This window comes from Notamacropus eugenii, chromosome 1, assembly GCF_028372415.1.
Source record: "Notamacropus eugenii isolate mMacEug1 chromosome 1, mMacEug1.pri_v2, whole genome shotgun sequence".
Taxonomy (NCBI): Eukaryota; Metazoa; Chordata; class Mammalia; order Diprotodontia; family Macropodidae; genus Notamacropus; species Notamacropus eugenii.
In genome coordinates, this window is record NC_092872.1 from 233459132 (window position 1) to 233480621 (window position 21490).

Here is a 21490-nt window from a genome sequence, read left to right on the forward strand (position 1 = left end):
GTGCAACCACATCAATCCCTTCAAATACCTCTACCTCATTTTTCTTTACTCCTTAATACCCTTCCTTTGGAAAACAAGATCTATATAGCAAAGAGATCAAAGAAAGAGGAAGATTTTATATATATATATATATATATACATATATATATGTATATATATATATATATATATATACATATATACACATACACAAATATTTATATCAGTCCTTTTGGTGGTGGCAAAGAACACTGAGGCCATGCCTGTTAATTAAAGAGTTACTGGACAAATTATGGCATAGAAATGGAATGGAATGCTAATAGACTGTAATTGATGAAGAGACAATTTCAGAGACATGTGGGAGGTCTTGCATAAATTGACACAAATGGAAGGGAACAGAATCAAGTTATACAATAACAATGCAATACTGTGAAAATGTACCCTTCTGAAAGATTTAAGAATTCTTGCCAACACAATGATTATTCCAGAGAACAATGACTGATGAAGAAGAGTGCTGCCCACATGAAGCAGAAAGGTATTAGGCTAATGTGCAGAAGGAAAAATGCATTTGTGGACATGTGAATGTGTTTAGTTTGACCATGCCTAGCTGATGTGTGTCTAAGTTATTTTTCAGTCATGTCTGACTCTTCATGACCCCATTTGGGATTTTCTTGGCAAAGATAATGAATTGGTTTACCATTTCCTTCTCCACCTCATTTTACAGTTGAGGAAGTGAGGCAAACAGGGTTAAATGACTTGCCCAGAATCACCCAACTAGTAAGTGTGTGAGGCTGGATTTGACTCATGAAGAGAAGTCTTCCCAACTCCAGGCCCAGCACTCTATCCACTGTGCCATCTAACTTTCCACATATGCCATAGGATCATTATTTTTTTCTTCTTTTTTCAGTGGGTAGCAAAAGGCAGGGGTGAAAAAAATATAAATGCATGATCATTGAAAAAAAATTAAAAATCAATTTTGACTGTATCATCATCATTTAATTCTTGAAAACTTTCCATCCCTTTGATCTTATTTCTCTTTTAGAGTCGCATGATGTAGTATCTTATCTCAACTCTTTGAAATCTCTCTCATTAAGTCTAAAATACATGCTAGACTAAGTGTGATAGTCTCCTTATTAAATGTAAAGTCTAAAGTGTCACCAGATCCCAAAGTCCCTATTATTTCTACCTCACCAAACAGTTCCTCCTTATTAGTAAGAATGATGTCCAGAATAGGTCTCCCTTACTTCTTCCTCTATTTTCTTGAACATAAACATAAAAGCACAGTGTCATTTTTTAGCAGAAAGAGACCTCTAGTAAATGCTTAACTACTTGAAGTCTCCTCATCACAAGTCTACCCTGCCTCTGTTACAACTTTATTATTTCTGTAAAGAATTCGTCATCTACTAATTCCTGCTGGTAAAGATCTATACCTCCTTCATGGCCCCATCTCTGTTTTTCTGTCCTTGGATCCTCACTTTCATCTCTGGTCACTGCCATATCAAAGTCTTCATTTTCCTGCATTTCCATACAGATATTTTGATGTCCTTAAGGGTGCTTTCCAGCTATTAATCAATGCTTTGTGAAATATAATGCTATTCTGATGCCTATTTTGCTTATCTTCCCCTTTGGACCACATAGTTGCATCAGCATTATCTGGCCAATTTTACATGTTTCTTTCTGCCTTTGTCTTCTTTGAGTTACTAAGCACATTCACTGGTATTCTACATATGATATGCTTGGGGCCTTTTATGGCAGATGGCTTAGTTGTTAGATCTAAATACTTTTTTCCTTCCCTGAAACTTCCCAGCATAAAATGCTCATACTCAAATCTGTCAGTTTTTCCCAAAACCCATTAGAATGAACCCTTCCCTGGCCACAGAAGACGTCCTTTATCTTATACACTGGTCCAGAATGCTCCATAACATTTCCCAAAGCTTTTATTCTCAGCTAGTTCTTCTTTCTCTATTTCTTACCTTCCTTTTGAAGGTTCTTACCTTTTAACTGTAAGCAGTAATGCCCATCTGATCTCCGAGGTCTTCCCTAGACTTTGAGTCAGGGGATTTAAATTCTAGGCCTATATCTTCCTGCCACTAATAACAAGAGTTGACACTTATTTAGTTCTTTGAGGTTACCTAAGTGTTGAAATCCATTATCTCATGTGAACCTCATGGTAACCCATTGAGGTAGATATCTTATGTTATATATAATAACACAGCCTCCGACGTTTGTTAGCTGTGTGACGCTGGGCAAGTCACTTAACCTCTATCTGCCTCAGTTTCCTCAAACATAAAATGGGGATAATAATAGCACCATTTCAGGTTTGTTGTGAGGATCAAATGAGATAATATTTGTGAAGCATCTTACAAATTTTAAACCGCCATATAAATGCTAGTGACTATTATTGTTATTATCAATATTATTATTATTCCAATTTTATTGGCAAGAAACTGAGAGTGAGAGAAGTTAAGTGATTTGTAAGGAGTCACACATGTGGTAAGTATAGGGGGAAGGATTCCTGGTTATGATACGTCATTCTTCAACTAAGGAGTTATGGACAACGGGCAAGTCATGTTCCCTTGGCTGTCAGTTTCTTCATTTGTCTAATGATGGAGTTTGACTAGATCATTTCTAAAGTCTCTGCCAAGATGAGCACTTCAAGATTCAGACTGGTGCCAGACTATGAAAATGATCTAGTATCCATTCTCATTGACTCCCAACTCTAGAGAGCCCAGGAAACCTGACCTCCCACTAGGATACATGTTGATCTAAAGATGAGGTGAATGGAAAGTGGCCTGAACCAGATTAAACTATAACTGGGAAATATTTAACAAAATATTAACATTAAATATTAATATTTAATAAAATAAATTAAAATACAGTAGAACAGATACAGTTAAAATGAAGCTTCCTAAGTCACCCTGAGGCCAGAAGAGATTCTTTTGTATGGCTTAACTCTCCATTTCTATGTGATTTTGATACCACTGATCTAATGAATGTTAATATAACGGTTTTGGTGCTTCCTAAATGGGGGTCACACTGCAAAAGTATCTTCCATTTGAATTAGTGAGTCCATACACACACAACACACATGTATATATATACACACATATATATGCATATAGATACATGTATACATATAGACACACATATATAAACATATATGTTATTCATACATCAGAGAGTGAGTCTTGCCTGCCACCACTGATTGTCAGTCATTCCTGTATGTTTGTCAAGCATGAGCAAGACTGCATTGTACGGTCAAATGCCCATTGAGGTTAGAGGCAGAAGAACAGTATCTGCATTCCTCTTTTGTAATTTATTAGTTGGTTAACATCTCTGAGCCTCAGTTTCTTCATTCAGAGGCGATTACACTTGCCTTATGAACATTAAATGAAACCATAGCTGTGGAAGCCTTTTGAAAACAACAAAGAACTATATATGGGAAATAGCATTGTACAGTGAAAAGGTATTGAATTTGGAATCAAAGTTCAGATCCTAGCTCTGACAAACACTACCTCTGTGACCTTGGGAAAATCATTTAATCTTTCTTGACTTTGATTTCTCATCTTTAAAATGAAAATGTTGGACTACTGGCCTCTAGGATCACTCCAGGTTTTAAATTTATAGTCTTCTGCGATAATTGGAAGTGATTAAGATGATTTTAGAGTTCAAACCAAATTGCCATCACTTACCTAATAATAATAAATAATAAATCCTGTTAACATTAACACTTTCATCTCCTAAATAGTTTGGCCATGTAACAAAAAAATCTAGCTCCCCACTGTTCCATATTCTAGAGTAATGTCTCAATGGGATTGGCTTTTCTTTTGGAGAATTTCCTACGCAGAAATCTCTTGTAATTGGCTCATTGCTTGGGGAAATTTGCAAGACAGTGTCACACTAGGAGAATACACTGGACAAGATTTGTCCCCACCTGTTATGAGAAAAATAACTCACAAAAACATCTCTACTGTAAACCCACAAAAAACGGATTGCCACCCCCAGGCAGGAACTCAATCTGTCTAGTGTCTTGTGTTGAGCAGAGTGTGCTGTTGGCACTCAATAAATAATACACACAGTCACCATAAACTCTCTCATTTCCCAGAGGAGCTGGTAGGTGGAAGTGCTTAAGGAGCTGGCAGGTGCCTCTACATTTATCTGGAAGATGGAGAAAAAATAAGAAGAAACCTAGTGATCCCTAGTGATGCTGCCCAGCATTTCTGCTCATGGTACCCCAAGATAAAAAAATCCAGCCACAAGCAAATGGGCCATTGAGAAAATTCTACAAAAACAAAGCAAAACCTTTTCACTATGTTGGGTAAACTAAGAAAATTAATATGGACTCAACCCTGGGAGCCATCTTGAATGAAGCTATGCACTCCAAAGGATCCAATCAAATTTCCAAATCCAAGAAGCATGGCCTTAACCTATGGCCCACTCACAGAACACATGGGAGAGGATGGCACTAAATTTGCATAAATCGACAATTTGTATACACACATCCCATGGTGATACATGGAGACTAATTTGAATCAATTGTATGTCAAAGTTAGCCCACATCCTAGAGAATTACACTCAACAGCTGAAAGGCATTATACTCTGCAGAAAGATACCATTTCCTCACAGAAATAAATCAGAAGGCTTTGAAATCATACAGTCACCAGTTGTGGAGGGCTATATGTAAAGTCTATGAGTCTTTAGTCAATAAGGTACAGGAAAGGGAAAAAATATTGTTTAAAAAAGCACAGAGGAACTATGTTGAAATGGTTTTGGAATTGTCTTATGAGTCTGCCCGTGGGATAATAGTAATCTTTTAATCTTTTGGTATCAATTTCTGATTGCCTTCATACTGCGATATGTGACAGTAGCCAGACCCTCTGACAGAGACATGCGAAAAACACCAACAGAGAAAGTTAAGCCACAGTGGCATCTGCCTCATCTTTCCTCCCCTTGTTAGGTTCATGCCATCCTTGACCTGAGTTTATTATCTCCATACTTTAAGCTATGGACCTGAAAACAAAATTTCATTCTTAGACATAGATGAAAAAAAAAAACATACCTAATTATGATCAAAACATGCAGATGCCTGTGGAACCTAGATCAGCTACGTGTGATCCCTCTTGTGTAACCCAAAATTTATAAAAGAATGAAATCAAATTGAAAATAAAACATGCAGGGCCACTTGGTCACAAAATACACAGTTAGATGTTGGTATAGAACTCTTAGATTGGAGCCAGGAACACCTGAGTTCAAATCCAGCCTTGGACACTTACTAACTGGTCAAGTTACTTACCCTCATCTGTAAAAAAAGGGTGGTAATGTCTACCCCCCAAGGCTATTTGAGAATAAAATGAAATTATATTTGTAAAATTCTGTATAAATATTAGCACATATATACATTACATGTATATACATATATGTGTGTATACGCATATATACATGTATACACACATATATTATATATATGGGAGTGGGGGAGGATACATAGAAGGACAAAAAGTCTATTACATCTGTCAGAGAAGAGATTAGCATCCTGGTCCTCTGACTCATGTCCTAAATTGTCTCCTAAACTCTGCTCCTTCTAGCAGAGTTTGCTTTTTTAGGCTCTTGCTTTGGGTTTAAGCCCAGGGTTCAAATTTTGAAAGTGAAATCAATAATTATTTTTTAAAATCACATTGTGCTGGCATGACTTTGTATTCAGAGGTTTTCCTTCCAAAACTTACTGAATTTTGTGGTTTTTTATAAAAAATAAAAACTTCACCTCCCTTCAGTTACACCATAGCAAAGTGAAGTGTACTCCAGTCAGACACAACTTCTTCATGCCACCCGCCTTATAAAGTACTATGAGAAAAATTGAAATTCATCTATTTCCTTCTCTGTCTTTAATAAAGTTTGTCATTTACTGAAAAGTAAAATGTAATTATCTTCCCTTTATTATTAATGGAGCCATCCGCTGGGAAAGAAGGCCCCCTCCCAGACTCGGCCACACATGTACACACACACACACACACACACACACACACACACACACACACACACACACACACAAAATATGCTTCTTGCTTGTCTTGGCTTTGCTGAGTTTGCTTGGCTAGGGCAGGGCTGTATTTTTTTTTCTTCTTCCTTTTCCCTCAAAAGAGAACTTAGGTTTGCTCTCTCACTCCTCCCTGGAATGGGAGCCAGAATTCAAACTGGATTTTTCTTCCTTATGTTTCCTCTTCAGGCCCTCAGGGTTGAGTTAAATTTTGAGAGAACCTTAGATCTAGAAGTAAAATGTTACAACTCTTCATTTAACAGGTGGAGAAACTGAGACCCAAAGAACTCAAAGGACATGCACAAAAGCCACACAGCTAGTTAGGAGAAAAGTCTGAAGTAGAAGTTGGGTCTCCTGATTTCAAATCTAGTCTGCTCTCTCCCATTTCACAGATGAAGAAATGGAGATACATATAGGTGAAATAACTTGCCTAAGAATTTAAAACTAGATCATCTGCTTTCCAATTCAACACTTTCTAATATATTTGTTACTCTTCTTTCTGAGCTTTTGTCATCATCCTCTTTTCATTACGATGACTCATGCAAAGAACTACCAGCCCTCCGAACAGAGAACTACCACTCTCAGACAGGTGATCAGTGTCCATGACTAAAGGTTTTCTTTTCTTTTTTTCCCCATTTCATGTGAGAGGCAATATTCCATGGTTTAGGAATAGTCTGCTCCATTCCCCCTCACTTTTTATAAACATTCTTGCTGTGTTATTTGTATATCATTGGACGGGTGACTTCCTTGTGATCAAATTCAGTTGATTTTCCCATCCTCTATCCAGTTCTGGTCACTCACTAGTGACTTAGGACAGGAACTAATGCGAAAGTCAGGTTTGGTGCATACTTAGGCCATCTAAGATGGTGCTACCATGTGGAAGATGTATGGGACTTCTTTCAGGTAGATATTCTGAATTAGCCTTGTTGTGTTCATTCTTCATTGCCAAAGAAGACCAAGCCATCAGAGAAATGGTGACATGACTTGCACTTGACTTTGTTTTGAATGAGGGAGGGCTGTGCAGGTCACCAGCCTCACTTCTCATCCTGAAACATCTGAATCCAGTGACCAGATATTCCTCAGGATGACTGGAGATGACCCAGGATGCACTGGGAGAACTTGCCCCTGAATTAGCCTACCATGAGGTTGGAAATAGGTGTTGTTGTGGTGGTTTGGTTTTGTTTCCCCCATGGCCTACATGACTGAAGTCCTTTACTCTCAAATAGGAAAGTAGCAAAAACAACAACAACAAAAAAAAAAAACAACCATTGCTGAGTGGGAAGTTTTAGAGATCCTGACAATTCTAATCAGTGGGAAAAGGTAGCCTCCATTACATAGCAAACCAGAAAAAAATGTCTATGCCTTTTCTAGTCAAGAGAAGTCTCCTAAGTCTTCCAGGTGGATAATGCCATCTTTGGTGATTTAGTCATATATCAAACCCCCCATTACACTAGATTACCTTTAACTCTCTATAATACTCCAAATCTGGAGACTGAGGCAAAAGTAGTCTGGCCCATAGGTAGAATTCCACAGTTTGTGAAGTAGGAGAAGAAATTTCAACTCTGTTCATGTATAAGGTCTATTTAGGTTCTTCATACTTGGAAATACAGGCAGGTAGAAAATGCACATTCTCAGAGTATTTGATTTCATTTTAATTTCTACCGGTAAAAGCCACAGCCTCAGGTCAAACTGTGGCATCACTAGAATTCACATTGTGCAGAATATATGTTTTCCAGAACTTCCAATCCAGGAAAACAACTGCACTATGCTAAGAAAGCCAACCATCATGTCTATTAGTCAATCAGTTATTTAACTGGCAACCAGTGAATAGGGTCCCAATAAAGAATTCACAAAAAGTTTCTAATGGTTACAGTGAAAGATGTATGTCACTGATAGGACTATGGGCAGGAGTGAGTCTTGAATTCAAGGAAAAGAGTTGCAAAAAAGGCTGCAGGCACAAGGCAGGGAATAGAAGGGCCCATAAACTGGCAATGAAGATGAGGTTAGAGAATTGTAAATAGTCTAGAGATGGTGTGGAGGAAGCCAAGAGGGAAACCATATTCATGTACTCTCAGTGGGATCCAAAGCATGGAACAGACTCATGTAGTTGAGCTTGTTAGAACTTATAGATTGTCATAAAAAACAGTTAGTCAAAGGTCAAGCATATAGACCAAAATAAGGAGAATATAGACATTGAAAGCCAGCAATACTCAATAGTGAAAATCAAAATGATCTTTCTCTCTCTGCAAGTAAGGGGCACTACAAAGACTTGAAATTTCATACCAGCAAATGGTTGGTTCAAAGTGAAGCTGTATATCAGACAAATGTACCCTAATCTTTCTGAATATTAATCTTGGCAAGAAAATCTTTAGTAGTGTATGGTTTAGTCAATGTAAATTCATTAACTACATGTCATGACTAGAGTGGGGTCTGCCCTAACCCTAAAACTAGGCAGCACATTGTTAATCAGATCTTTATGGGGTCTCATGTACAGAAAGAAAACACCTTCTTATTTAGACTTAAAGGAAGGTCTTGCCAGAACAGAGCCAAGAACCTAGCCCTTTGGGGTCCAATATAAACACATAATTCCTTAGAAAGCCGTTGAAAGTCTACAATCCAATGACTTGTGTTTGTTTTGTGTTGTTTCCTTCCCCCCCCTTGGGGAAGGAGGTACTTTGCAATTCAGGAGAACTTTACCCTCCATACATCATAGGGGTGTCTTATTCTTGCAGACTTCCTTAATGAAAAGCTCACACAGATAATAAAGATTATATTTTGTACTGGACATTTTCTCCAAGGATGAATAATTGCTTTATTTTAATCATCCTCATTAGCCACACATTAGAGTCCTTCCCAATTCTCCCCACAGCCTGAGACTGGGGAATGAGTGAGGCTAGAGCTACCCAATATGCTCCCATCTTTTCTAAGTTTGAACCCTCAGTTTCCGAGAACTCTAATTTATGGCTAGCATTGTTTTCCATCAGAGATAACATCTCCTTTCTTGCAAAGATGGGGCAACTGGGAAAAATGATTTCACTAAATAAAAAGGTTTGCCTCCTAAAACTTGTTGGACTAATTTTCGCTTTGTTTTTTTTTTCTGAGAGCAAAGAAAGGAAACAGGAGACAAGTAGAAAGAGGTGGCTTTTCTCATTGATTTGAATGATTTATTAAGCCTTTACTAGAATTAAGACACTATTTACTACAGAGGCTACAAATATAAAAAATAAGGTAATTTCTCTCAGAGACTTTAAATTCCAATGAAGACCATATATAGAGGACTGGTAATCAGGGAGCATTTTGGTCAGGGGAGGAATATTTATATTTCACAGTTTGTTCAGCCATTCTCCATTTGTGAAATATGCTTTTATTTTTTTTTCCTTTTTACCACAAAGAGTACTAAAACAAACATTTCAACCTTTTTTTTCTGTCGCTGACCTCATTTGGGCACATGTCAAGGAGTGAAGTTGCTGGGTGGCAAGGAATGAATGGGTTAATTATTTTTCTTAATTAATTCAAGTTTCTCACCGTTGGACTAATCCACAGCTCCACCAACAGCACATTAGTGTGCCTATCTTGCTCCATCATTCCAACATTGATTATTAATTTTTTTTAACCTTTGTGAATTTGATGGCTATAAGTTGAAATTTCAGAGTTGTTTTAATTAGCATTTCTCTCATTTTTAGTGATTTAGAAGATGTTTTTCATTTTTGTTTTTGCTATTTTTATTTACTCTTCTGAAAATTGTTCTTGTTCCAGTCTTTGATCACTTATTTATTAAGGACATCTATTGAAAGATATTGAGTAGGGAAGTAATACCTCCAAGCCATAAGTCTGACTCAGGAAGGCTGAGTCACTAACTGTGTGGAAGCTGGATTGTAAAAAGGACAAACTAGAATCAAGAATCCCAAGCAGAAGGTCATTACAACAATCCATTCTTCCTCTAGTTCCATGATAACATGATGCCTTTTTCCTTATTTAAAGAAGGAGATCATCAGTCAGAACTCTGGATCTGGGATAGCCAACTCTAGACAGTGGGAAAACTGGACCACAAAGTACAAGATTTATGAGGCATGCATTTAGCTGACATTTTAAGCAGATCTGAGAGTGAGCAAACCACACAAGGAAATTTATTTATTTTTGTCCTGCTGGGGTAGCCTCTGACATAATTTTGGACCCACCCTTCCCTTTTGGGCACACTTGTAATTATAGTATATATTTCTTTTGATTATATGCTTTTTATTCTTCTTAGGTCCTTGAAGTCAAGGTCTGCACTTACACTTATTCCAATGGCCAAGAATCCTGCTTTTTATGACATCTGTGGATCCTCCAAATTACTTGCTGATTGACAGGACTGTTTCTGAAAAAAAATTAAAAATACACCTAGTGAATCCTATAAGGAAGTTATTTTATTTTTCCCATTTTGATGATGGGAAAGCTAAGGTGATGTAGGAAGGCAAAGTATCTCAGGTAATAGAGAGCTAGTAGGAATAGAATATTTAAGTATCTGACCCTTGGGTCAACTCATGATCTATCAATACTGTTACCCTGCTATCCACAGACCTTCAAAAGTTATATTTCCTCTCAGAAATTTGCTATTTATCCTTCTAAGGGGCAGACTTGGATCCCAAGAAGAAAATCCACCTCTATTTCTCTAAGATTTTGCCAGATTAAGAGAGTTTTGAGTCCAAACAGATCATGAACTGGTAAGAATTTTCTATTCATTAAAAATCAGTGGCAATTTGACATGAAAAGAACCATTATGAATCTTCCACCAAGCTGAAAAATGCCCTTTTATTTCCATTGTTAGGTGCATTATAGAATTGGGAACAAAGAAATTTCAAGATGCACTGCTAAATATGGCAGATATGACTGTAGAATTGATTTCTTTCAAGAGATGAGTACCTAATATAGCAGAAATCATTATGGAATTGTTTCTTTTCAGGACCTGAGCACCAAAGATGACAGAAATACTTATGGAATTGTTTGATTTCAGGGCTTAAGAACAGGTTTCTGCCATTAAATACAGAAACCCAAGAGATTCAAAATTTCTTCCATTTTACCATATGAGTTTTCTTTTCATATCTCCCCTACATTGGGTTGTTAGCCTCCTTATAGGAAGGTGGAGAAAGAGTCCTACATATTAGGCAAGCATGACCTTTGGGAGTGTGGGGTATCCTCTGACATGATTTTGGACTCACCCTTCCCTTTTGGGCACACCTTATAATTATAGTATATATTTCTTTTGATTATATGCTTTTTATTACCAATTCTGTATGTGTGTGGGGGGATTTCCAGATCAGTTAATCACTCATCAATGTGAGTATTACATTATTGATAACTTTGTTCAATTATTTTCTCTCATTCTCAGTTCTGTGATCATACATGTCTGGCAACCAGGTGGCCCAATACACAAATAAAGTGCTGAGCCTGGAATCAGGAAGTCCTAAGTTCAAATCCAGCCACAGACCTACATCTGTATGACCTTAGGCAAATCACTCACCTGCTATCTGCTTCAGTTGCCTTTCCTATAAAATGGGGATAATAACAACATCTGCCTCTCAGGGTATTGTTAGAATCAAAAGAGAGTATTTATAAAGCACTTAGAACAGCACCTGGCACACAGTAAGCACTATATAAATACTTATCACCTTCCCCTCCCTTTATTAAAAGTAAGTTACAAAGTAGCAAATGACGCAAAGAGCAATTAAAAAATACATGTGTAATCAAGCAGTAGCATATTTAATACATTCATTTCACAAGCATTTATTAAGCACCTACCATATATACCTATACATATGTGTGTATATGTATTTGTGTATGTGTTTGTATGTATGTATGCATATATGCTTTGTGATGTTGGATATATTTTTTGTTTTTATCTTTATATCTTCAGTACCTAGTATGGTGCCTAGCACATAGTAGGAAACTTAAAAAATTATTTTGTGTCTTCCATTATAATGCTTGTTTCTTGCAAATAGAGATTTTTCCATTTATTAAAATTGTGTCCTCAGCAGGTAGCACAGTGTCTGGCACAGAGTTGACATTTAACAATGCTTGTTGGTCAATGGTGATGCATTGCTTTGGGCACTAGACATATGAAGACAAAATGAAAAGCAGTACCATAAGTAGAGGAACTAAAGAGCCTGACATAAATCTAGAAATGTGAGCTATAGCAATAAGGTGAGAGAAAAATTAAAGATATATTCCTTAGACAAGAGGGGAAAGAATATACTCATTTCCAGATGACTTGAAATGGAGAGTTACATGACTGTTAAAAAAAAAAAGTCTGTGACATATATCCAATTATGAACTTTGAGGAGAAACAGAAATAAAATGTCATCCAGGAAATATCTGCAAGAAAAAGAAGATGAGCTGATCATGTAGAGAATGTTGAGGAGGATAGGTAGAAAACTGAAATGGTCAACTAATATTCTTGCAATGTTAGAAGAAATCCAGGAAAGACTGCAGCATTATGTGGTCTCCCTGTGATAAACTAATGGAAGAATCTGCACTGGACGTGTACAGGATTGGTTGACATGGATTTGTTATGATTCACGCTACTGTGGGAAACTCCAAAATTGATGAGTTAATAGATACATTCATGTATTTGAGCTTGATAATTGGCATACCTAGAAAACCCCAGAGAATCAGCAAAGTACTAATAGTATCAGTAAAGTGATAGGGCACAAAATTTATTCACAAAATAATTAGTGTTTCTATACACAATAACATTTTTTAAATGATGGGAAGAATAATTTTCATTCAAAATAACTATAAATTGCATAAAGCAACTGGGAATTAACCCTTAAAACATATGTATTAGGTAAAAGCAATTGCAAAATATTAATTACAAAACCAGAGAAATAATCAGAGACTATTCAATATTCATGGTTAGGTAGTGTCAATATGATAAAAATGACTATGTCACTTTCATTAATTTACAGAGAGTACTGTAAAAATTCAACTGCTAAGAGATCATGTTACAGAAATACACGAAATAATAAAGTTCTTCTGGATGAAAAAAACAATCCAGAATCAAATACCAATACCTCTTTTTTTTATTTACAATAACAAACTTTGATTCTTGACTATTGATTTGTATATGAGTATATATGATATGTATGCAGATATATATATATGTAGAAATACACATAGATATGTATATATGTACATGTACAAATTTATGTGAATATATATTTGGCTGCATATATGTGTATATAGCTCAGTATATATGTATATTTTAAGTATGCCTATATCTCTCTACATATGTATATATATATATGTATACATGTGGTTAATAAATATGGAAAAAAATTCAGAGGAAAAGCATGTTTTCAACAATCATATTGCTGCCGATTATAACATTGCTCTAAATCACTAATGATAAGAAAAAATAGAAATTAAAGCAACTTCAAGGTTTCATCCCAAAGCCATCAAATGGTTAAAAATGATAAATTGAAACCATCAATGTTGATGTGACTATTAGAAAACAAACATATTAATATACCTGCTACACTGCCCCCATGTGAGGCTTTTGATTGTTTGGCTCAAGTACTTCTTTCATTAAATCAACAGAAAGATAGTATGCCACTGTGTTGATTATCCAGCAAGGGAATTTAATTAATTGAATATGATATTTGAATTCACCATCAGATAGTGACCTTACGCCATCAGCCCTGACCTCATATTTTACTTCCTATGACAAAAACACAAAATATATCTTTGCCAAGATGTATCACAGCTTCTTTTTCTACCCCCAAAGTGTACATAGACTATCAACTGTTCCTTCTACCACAAAACACAAAATCAGAGGTGAAGAGCATTAAAGCTATGGCAACAGGTATTAAACTAGCCATGATTGATTTCTCTCTAGTTTTGTTTGGTTTTAATAGAGAGCGATATTTCTTTTTTTTTTTGAAACTTTTATCTATTTATTTTTAGTTTTCAACATTTATTTCCACAAGATTTTGAGTTTCAAATTTTCTCCCCTTCGCTTCCCTCCCTCCACCCCAAGACACCATGCATTCTGATTGCCCCATCCCCCAATCTGCCCTCTCCCTTCTCTTATCCCCATCTTCTCTCTTTTCTTGTAGGGCAAGATAGATTTCTGTACTCCATTATCTGTATTTCTTATTTCCCAGTTGCATGCAAAAACAATTCTCAACATTTGTTCCTAAAACTATCCCCAATGAGAAGGCAAGTAATTCAGTATAAGCCATATATGTGTAGTCATGCAAAAGACTTCCATAATAGTCATGTTGTGAAAGACTATATTTCCCTCCATCCCTCATTCCATTTCCCCATTTCTCTTCCAAATATATTCCTCTCTCATCCCTTAATCTGATTTTTTTAGATATCATTCCCTCTTATTCAACTTGCCCTGTGCCCTCTGTCTATACATATATACATATATATATGGAGGGATTTTACACACACACACACATACGTATGTATATAATGTATTCATATATGTATAATGTATATGTATATATGTATATAATCCCTCCATATGTGTGTGTGTGTGTGTATAATCCCTCTAGCTACCCAAATACTGAGAAAAATTTCAAGAGTTACAAATATTATTTTTCCATGTAGGAATGTAAACAGTTCAAATTTAGTAAGTCCCTTATGATTTCTCTTTTCTGTTTACCTTTTCATGTTTCTCTTGATTCTTGTGTTTGAAAGTCAAATCCTCTATTTCATTGAATGACCATATGTCCCCCTAAAGTATTATACTCAGTTTTGTTAGGTAGGTGATTCTTGTTTTTAGTCCTAGTTCCTTTGACTTCTGGAATATCCTATTCCAAGGCCGATCCCTTAATGTAGAAGCTGCTAGATCTTGTGTTAACCTGATTGTATTTCCACAATACTCAAATTGTTTCTTTCTGGCAGCTTGCAATGTTTTCTCCTTGATCTGGGAAATCTGGAATTTGACTACAATATTCTTAGGAGTTTTTCTTTTCTGATCTTTTTCAGGAAGTGGTTGGTGGATTCTCTCAATATTTAATTTACCCTCTGGTTCTAGAATATCAGAGCAATTTTCCTTAATAATTTCATGGAAGATGATGTCTAGGCTTTTTTTTTGATCATGGCTTTCAGGTAGTCCCATAATTTTTTAATTGTCTCTCCTGGATCTGTTTTCCAGGTCAGTTGTTTTTCCAATGAGATATTTCATATCGTCTTCTATTTTTTCATTCTTTTGGGTTTTTTTTTTTTTTTTGTAATTTCTTGGTTTCTCATAGTCGTTAGCTTCCATCTGTTCCATTCTAATTTTTAAAGAAATATTTTCTTCAGTGAGCTTTTGAACCTCCTTTTCCACTTGGCTAATTCTGCTTTTTAAAGCATTCTGCCCCTCATTGACTTTTTTGGACATCTTTTGCCATTTGAGTTAGTCTATTTTTAAAGGTGTTATTTTCTTCAGCAATTTTTTAGGTCTCCTTTAGCAATCTGTTGACCAGCTTTTCATGATTTTGTCAGAAGGGAGTTGATTAGGGTACCTTTAATCAATTTGGCAAATTGCCCCAATGACATAGCCTGGCCACCCTTTCCAGGATGGACTATACCATTACTCATTTACTTTAACTCACTAGTCAGAGTGGGGAATTTTGAATACTCCTTGCATCTCATTGCCTCTTCCAGGTTCTCCCTCTACCTCTATTACTCAGTAGCATTTCTCTTTTTGAGGTTCATTCTATTTTTATCCACCACCTAATCAAAATTCTGGTAGGTGTTGCTTATAGACCTTCAGGTCACTTCCCTTTCTTCCTCAATGAATTTGTTATGTGACTCACAATTTTTCTCTCTTCCCTGATTTCTGCCTTCACACTAGAGTACTTCAGCATACACATTAACTCTCTCTCAAACACTCTAACCACTCATTTCCTCAACTAATCACTTCCCATGAGCTACTGCCATATCTATAATCCCCCAGACACTTGCTGTCTGACCCTGGGCCAGACACCTCAGCTTCCTCATCTGTAAAATACGTGGAGAAGGAAATGGTAAACTATTCCATGTCTCTGCCAGAAAAACCCCAGATAGAGTCATAAAGAATTGGATATGACTGAAACACGTGGGTATGTGTGTGTATGTATGTATATGTATACATACACATATATGCATATGTATGTATTTATGTATATGTGTATACATACTCACACACACACACACACACACACATATATATATATATATATATATATATACAGAGAGAGAGTCAGAAATAGAGTCAGAGAGAGAGAGAGAAAGAGAGAGAGAGTTTAATAAAATAAATTGATGGATCAGTCTAGGGTCAATAGGAAGGTCTTATTCAACAGCTTCAAAGTATATTTTCCCTCTTGAGAAAAGCCAAATCACAAAGTGACACTATAATTGTAAGGGACCTGCTGAGAAGTCTAAGATGTACTGCAACATCAGAGGGTTGCCCCTTACAAAGGGGAAATGATGGGCAATCTGAGTGTTTTGGTTTTTTGTTTGCTTGTTTCTGTTTATGGATTCCTGTGAATCACGTTAATTTTGGAGGTCTAAAATAAAGGCTACCCTGTTTATACGCATTTCTACCTTGAGTGTCTACACAGGAACAGGGACCCTTTTATAGAGATTTTCCTAGAATAACTTTAATGTAATCAACAAGTCAAAGAGATAAGATGAGCTTCTTGATGCAGGATAAGATTTTTTCAGTCAATTTAAATTTGTTCTATGTATATGTATGTATGTGTATATGTGTGTGTTCATTATTCCAAAGAAGGATTTAATGGGAGAGCAATTAAACGTTATTGACTGTGGTATCAAAACAAAGTGCAACCATAAACTATATTTTTAAAAGAATAATTAGGCTTTAAAAAAAAGAATAATTGGTTTTAAAAGGAAGCTACCAGATGGCAGTTCCTTTACCCTTCAAGAGCTACACCCCACTTAAACTCCTCCATGGGAACAGGAGTTGAGATGTTTATTCATTCCCCATTATAAACAAAGAGGCATTCAAGGGACTTGAAAGCCATTACTCAATAAATATAATATTTCATAATACTTCTCTGGAAACAAAAATTATTATTAACATTGGGTATATTTAAATCTTAATATACATTTATTTTTGGTCTAGATGTCTACTTTCATTGATATAAGGAACTCTGGGTAAGAAAACTCCCTCTACTAATAGTGAGTTGTTTGGAGCACTGGAAAGGTAAGTGATCTGTCTAGGTCCCACAGCTAATATGTAGTTGAATGAGGACTGGAAGTCAGGTCTTTCTCAAAGACTCTAGACTGAGAAACTCAGTACTCTAAAGTTATCTTTTTATTCACTATGAATCACATAAAATTAATTACATTTAAAAAATAAAATATTCCATACAACCCTTTTTTTTTTTGTTTGGGGGAAGAGAAAAAGGAAAAATGAAATCAAGGGAACATTTTTCATGTGTGAAAACCAACCACAATAACAACAAATCAGATTGGTTTAGGAGCAGCTGCTTTAAGGATTTTCATCAGCAGGTACCCTCAGCAGCCAATTTTAGCAGAAATTCCAGACAGAAATTCCCTGTCCTTTCCCACTCCTAAAATCTGGTGAGCCAGGCAGTCCCAAGTTTGAACTGGCACCTTAAGTCCTTAAGCATTGGGTCCTTCCCCTATTTTGATGGCATGCCATCGTCAATAAGATGATGCTTCAGGTCCCTTCCAATACTCTAGTTTTAAGACTTTAGCTTCTTTCAATTGATGATTAACAGAAATAAGCCACAGATCCTTGGCTCTCCTTTGCCCACCCCCTCAAGAAGAATGAGGGGCAGAAAGAAAATCTACTTCGGAATCACCATCCATTACATGGGGTGTGCTTTGGGAATATGTAATGCTTCTCTCCCATTAGACTCTTAAAAAGCAATTTGCCCTAAAACAGCACAAGTGTTTATAAAATTTAAATGTACACATTTCTCAGTCCGCCCTCCAAGTCCTTGTTATGAATGTTACTAGGTAATTTATTCACTTGCTGCCATTAACACATGTGAGATAGTCTCTTCAATCTTCTATTACACTTGGGTAGAAATGTTCTCCTCGAAGAGATCAACCCTCCTAACAGAACTTCTCCATTATTCCTAACTTAAAGACCTCTCTCTTTTCTGAACATGTATAATTTATGTTTATGCATTAATTCGGAAATTAATGGTATAAAATATTTCAAATATGTAAAGTGCTGCATAAGTGCTTAATTAAAATAAAAACAAATGATGATAATTAATTGCTCATCCTAAAGGCTAGATGGTAGTAGAGTCCAGAGTGACTATCAATTAATATTCCTATTGTTAATAATAGTCTTTATGTAAGATGTAGCAGATTTGAAGTCCTCATTAAATTTGTAGGCAAAAAGAGAGCTTTTAAAACATACGTATATTTTCACCACAAAAGCTTTGTGGGTAAACAACCTTTGAACTTCAACTCTGAAACCTTTTGTTGTCAGTTTCACGAACATTTTTGCAGCTCTCTATTTCAATTTAATTTTGTTCAACAATTAGTCACCTACTGTATGCCAGGAGTTGGGAATAAAGACAAAACTGAACTCTTTGGTCCCTTAAGGAACTTGCATTTAATGGAAGGAATCAAATTGTCCACAGGTAATCATCTACAAAGCAATCTCTTTGTCCTGAGAAGAGGACATTGATAGCTGAGTGCAGGGGTAGAGGGAGAATCGGTGTAAGTAATAATAGCTAACATTTATATGGAATATTAAGGTTTGCAAAATCCCTCACAAATATTGTCTCATGATGAAAATTTCTGGGAAAACTGGAATGCAGTTTGGTGGAAACTAGATACCGACCAACATCTTACACTATATACCAAAATAAAGTCAAAATTTAGAAACAATGGGTGATACCATTAACAAATTAGGGGAGCATAAAATAGTTTACCAGTCAGATGTATGAATAAGGGAAGACTCTATGACCAAACAAGAGATAGAAAACGTTACAGGATGTAAAATGGATAATTTTGATTAAATTGAAAAGGTTTTGTACAATGTTGCCAAGATTAAAAGAAAAGCAGAAAACTGGGGGGAATTTTTACAGCTAGTGTCAGTGATAAAGGGCTCATTTCTAAAATATATAGAGAACTGAGTCAAATTTATAAGAACACAAGTCATTCCCCAATTGATAAATGGTCAAAGGCTATGAACAAGCAGTTTTCGGATAAAGAAAGTAAAGCTATCTAGAGTCATTTGAAAAAATGCTCTAAATCACCACTGATTAGAGAAATGCAAATTAAAACAACTCTGAGGTACCATCTCATACCTATCAGATTGGCTAATATAACAAAAAAGGAAAGTGATAAAAGTTGAGACACTAATTTGTTGGTGGAGTTGTGAACTGATTCAACCCTGCTGAAGAGCAATTTAGCTCTATGTCAAAAAGGATATAAAGCTGTATATATCCTGTAACCCAGCAATACCAGTACCAGGTCTGTAGTCCACAGAGATTAAAGAAAAGGGGAAGTACCAATTATTTATTACAGCTCTTTTTGTGGTGGCAAAGAATTAGAAATTGAAGGTATGCCCTTCAGTTGGGGAATGGCTAAATAATTATGATGGAATACTATAATGCTATGAGAAATGATGAGCACGATGCTTTTTAGAAAAACCTGGACTTACATTCATCTACTCAACATGACTAAGGTGAAAATATATTTAATAGGAATGTATGTGTAGAACCTATATAAGATTGCATGCCATCTTAGGAGGGAGTGTGAAGGGAGGAGGGAGGAGGGGAGAGAGGGGGGAAAATCTAAGATATATGGAAGTGATTGTGGAACGCTGAAAACAAATAAAATATTTTTTTAGAAAAACCAAAAAAATTCCCTCATCTCCCTGACATCACCTCATCTGCAACTTGAAGTCATTGAGAGTTGCCTTGAGCTCTCAAAGGTCAAGTATCTTTCCCAAGATCCAAGGTCTATCTGGTTTCAAGCTAATAATAATAGCTAACATTTATACACTACTTCCTATATTACAGGCATAGTGCTAAGTGCTTTACAATTATTATCTCATTTGATCTTCACAACAACCCTGGGAGATAAGTCCTATTATTGACGTCATTGTACAGATGAGGAAACTGAGACAGGCAGAGTTCAATGACTTGCCCAGGGTCACACAGCTGCAGCTTTTTATCCGTGATGCTGTGCTTTACTCAGAAAGTTAAGAGCATCTAAAAATAATCAACCTAGATCTTCTGGACAAAAGTAGGAAGAGACAGACTGGGATTTTCCTTAATGGCCTTTTCCCCAACAAACTTGATTAACCTCTTATCAGGCCTTGTCCACAGAATGATCTGGTCCCTGTGGCATCTGGTTTAGATTTTGGGGAAAACTCTAGGCTTTCTAGGTCAGGGAGATTACAATTGCTCTAAACCAGTGCTTTTGGTTCCTGGAACTCTATTATTCTTTGCTCAGACTCAATGGGAGGGGTTGGGAGAAGGATGCATGTATGTAATTGTAAATGGTAGTTCCATAAAATTCTTGACGCCCTTAGTGAACTCATGACAGGCATAGAGCCCTATCCTCCTCCTTTCTTTCCTCTCTTCCATTTGGATTCTCAGTCTCTTTAAAAAAAAAAAATCTGCTTCTTAAATCCTATCTTTGGTAAACATGGAGAACTAGATTGAGAGATTGAGTTGGGCACATACTGTCTATGCTATTCTAGGCAAATTCTTTAACTTCTTGGTGCCCCAGAGTATCAAGCTCAAATAGAAAGGGGACCCCTAAACCTCTGGGACAACATATTGACTTAGAAAACCTTGGATTAACATTCTCTAAATTCTATTGTATTTTTATTTATTTTGAATATTTCCCAATTACACTTTAATCCGATTCTGGCAATACTGTTGTGATGACAATGTGGGTCAGTAGACTCCATGTTCCACATCTCTATTCTAAACAATTCTCTAAGACTATAAGTTGTAGAAAAAACTGCTGACTTGCATCAGTGATGAAAATTTCCTGATCCAGGATTTCTCCATTCCACTGGAATCCCAGATCCCATCCCTATCTCCCTGAAACATCCCCTCTTAGTCCTATGTTCTGGCTTTTATGTGGTACTGGTTATTTGGATCTGTTACCTAAGGGTCTTGCATAGCCCCCAAACCCTCAGGGATGATACTACTACTTCCTTCCAACAGCAAACCTCCAAATTTGTGCCACTTGTGTGCCACTGCTAGTTTCTGGCTGCAGTCACCATCCTCACTGAACCTACCTTGTCACCATGCTCTGTACCTTAAAAGAATCATAAATAATTTTTTTAAGATTTTATTCACTAACACTACAGGGAAACATAGGTGGGGCAGGTGGAGGTAAGGATACAATTTTATAACAATCCAAGGAAAACGTTTAAATGTTTTATAAGGTTTTTCAGTCAATATTGGTTTTCTTTGGATGTTCATAAGGAGGAAACTGTCCTACCTTTTTCTAATCCCTCAGAAATGAATTATGAAAGACAAGAATTCT

The 21490-nt window shown here is 36.2% G+C and overlaps 1 long non-coding RNA gene across 1 annotated transcript in view; it reads right to left on the reverse strand.

The window, feature by feature from the left end:
• Positions 1-21490, reverse strand: part of LOC140524707 (uncharacterized) — a 55023-nt gene that overhangs the window by 9477 nt on the left and 24056 nt on the right. The window contains exon 2 of the long non-coding RNA XR_011973805.1: positions 10290-10370. This is a non-coding gene — a long non-coding RNA (uncharacterized lncRNA). The remainder of the gene's footprint in view (positions 1-10289; positions 10371-21490) is intronic.